Here is a 2,500-nt window from a genome sequence, read left to right on the forward strand (position 1 = left end):
GGCACTCCATCCCACGAAGAGGAAACGAAACCGGGTCGGATATCTTTTAAGTAAGCCCCGCCGGAATTTCGTCTATCACCTCGAAAAGAGTGCTTGGCATGCATTGCAGTGGAACCTAAATTGATGAATGCGCCTGGGCCCGCAGTCTACCATGTAGTGGTGCAGGCAGAGAGATGAGAATGCTTGGGTGACGCCGTGCTCTTCCTCACGCGCTCCTCCACCCTCTCCCACGGTCAGACGCGGTGTGGGCGTTCTCTTTGAGAGTTCGCCACGAGTCCACGTCTATCTCATGACTGGGAGGGAGGCAGGGGAGTTCTCTCTAAACGCGTTAAAGACGGTGTTGCGCCTCATAACGGCGCTCGCCGGGATAGAGCACTAGTTCTGCAGCCGGAAAGGCCGCTCACGCCAATTAATACTGCGACTCTCGCTCTCTTTCTCCGGATAAACAAGTGCCACTGCTGTGGCATGCGGGAACGGGGAAAGAGGTCAAAGTTTAAGCGGCAAAGGTGCGGCCGAGTAAGGGCGGAACACGAGCGTATATGCATTAAAACTGTGTGTATATGACTCTGCGAGAGATGTTCTGCTGGAACACTTTTCCTATTGGCTATTTACCACTCAATGAGAAGGAACGGAGTCAGGGGTGGGAGTGCCGGCGCCATGGCCGCTGGTACCCCCGCGACAAGCCCCTCAAACCTTCCTGCCTGGTAATGTCGGTGGTGAAGAAAGTCGGTGGCAGAGCGTCTTCCGCTTCGTGGTTGGGGAACTTGTTCCCCCTAAGGATGATGAGACCACGATCGACTTCGTAGTAGGAGAGAGCTACCCGCCAAATTTAAGCATATTAATAAGCGGAGGAAAAGAAACCAACAGGGATTCCCTTAGTAAGGGCGACTGAACAGGGAAAAGCCCAGCGCATAACCTCGATGTCTTCGGGCACGAGGGGTGTTGCGTTTCAGAGGGTCCAGCACGCCGTCCCATACCGTCTAAGTCAAGCTTGAAAGCGGCCACTGCCCATGGAGGGTGACAGGCCCGTATGGCGGCGCCCGTGAGGGTACAGATGGGACGGTCGGAAAGGGCCTCTCTGTAGAGTCGGGGTGCTTGAAAGTGCAGCCCAAAGCAGGTGGTAAACTCCATCTAAGGCTAAATATGACCACGAGACCGATAGCGAACAAGTACCGTGAGGGAAAGTTGAAAAGAACTTTAAAGAGAGAGTTCAAGAGTACGTGAAACCGTTAAGAGCCAAACGGGTGGAAACTCGAAGGTCAAACTGAGGGGATTCAGCTCGTCGGCTGTCGGCTGGGTGAGGTGTTGTAATTGAGCGACCCAAAAATGTTTGGGCGCGCCCCCACCCACGCTGGCGTCGGCGGGCGTGTTTCGCCTTGTAGTAGGTCACCGCGACCCATTGCCGGGGACGTCGAAGGCCCGGTCGGATTGGTACCTCGCCGCCGACTCTCTCTCAGATTGTCTGGGGGAGGAGACCCGCGCGACGGGGAAAACCACCGGTGTCCTGGCTGCCCTGCGACGGTCGTCGAGAAGAGCTTGCCGCCGCTTCGGCGGTGGTTGGCTCTCGCAGTGTCCAAAAGGTCGGTGATCCACCCGACCCGTCTTGAAACACGGACCAAGGAGTCTAACATGTGTGCGAATCAATGGGCTCACTAAACTCAAAGGCGAAATGAAAGTGACGTTCGCCCGGGGCAGCTTTTACGGCTCTCTGGTGCGTCTTGGGCTGATCCCTGACAGGCTGCCTCCGGCCGCCCCCGCGCTGCGACAAGCGGGGTGAGACCCTTTCCCCCGTCTCTGGACGTGGTGCGTGGTGGAGGTCGACAGGGCGATGGTCGAAGTTTACTTTCCCCTCGTGGGAGGGGGGAGGGTGCGCAGGCCCGGGACTTGCCAAGACGCCGCGGGCTGTCCGCCCCAGGAAGCGGGCCGTCGGTAAACGGCGGAGGCGCACCGGGGCAGGCTCGCGGGCAGTCGGCAAGTACCATGAGCATATATGTTGGGACCCGAAAAATGGTGAACTATATACCTGGCCAGGATGAAGCCAGAGGAAACTTTGGTGGAGGTCCGTAGCGATTCTGACGTGCAAATCGATCGTCGGAGCTGGGTATAGGGGTGAAAGACTAATCGAATCATCTGGTTCCCTCCAAAGTTTCCCTCAGGATAGCTGGAACTCGCAGGGTGAATTTCATCCGGTAAAGCGAATGATTAGAGGTCTTGGGGACGAAACGTCCTCAACCTATTCTCAAACTTTAAATGGGTGAGATGCCGAGCTTGCTTGTAGGGATGAAGCTCCGGCGACTAATCTGAGTATCTAGTGGGCCACTTTTGGTAAGCAGAACTGGCGCTGTGGGATGAACCAAACGTCGAGTTAAGGGGCCTAAATGAATGCTCATTCAGATCCCATTGAAAGGCGTTGGTTGCTATAGACAGCAGGACGGTGGCCATGGAAGTTGGAATCCGCTAAGGAGTGTGTAACAACTCACCTGCCGAAGCAACTAGCCCT

The 2,500-nt window shown here is 56.2% G+C and overlaps 1 non-coding gene across 1 annotated transcript in view; it reads left to right on the forward strand.

The window, feature by feature from the left end:
- Positions 1–795: 795 nt before the first annotated feature.
- Positions 796–2,500, forward strand: part of LOC121866882 — a 4,104-nt gene continuing 2,399 nt past the window's right edge. Inside the window, exon 1 of the ribosomal RNA XR_006089042.1 lies at positions 796–2,500. This exon is cut by the window's right edge and continues 2,399 nt beyond it. This is a non-coding gene — a ribosomal RNA (large subunit ribosomal RNA).

This window comes from Homarus americanus, unplaced genomic scaffold, assembly GCF_018991925.1.
Source record: "Homarus americanus isolate GMGI-L3 unplaced genomic scaffold, GMGI_Hamer_2.0 scaffold10159, whole genome shotgun sequence".
NCBI classification, from domain to species: domain Eukaryota; kingdom Metazoa; phylum Arthropoda; class Malacostraca; order Decapoda; family Nephropidae; genus Homarus; species Homarus americanus.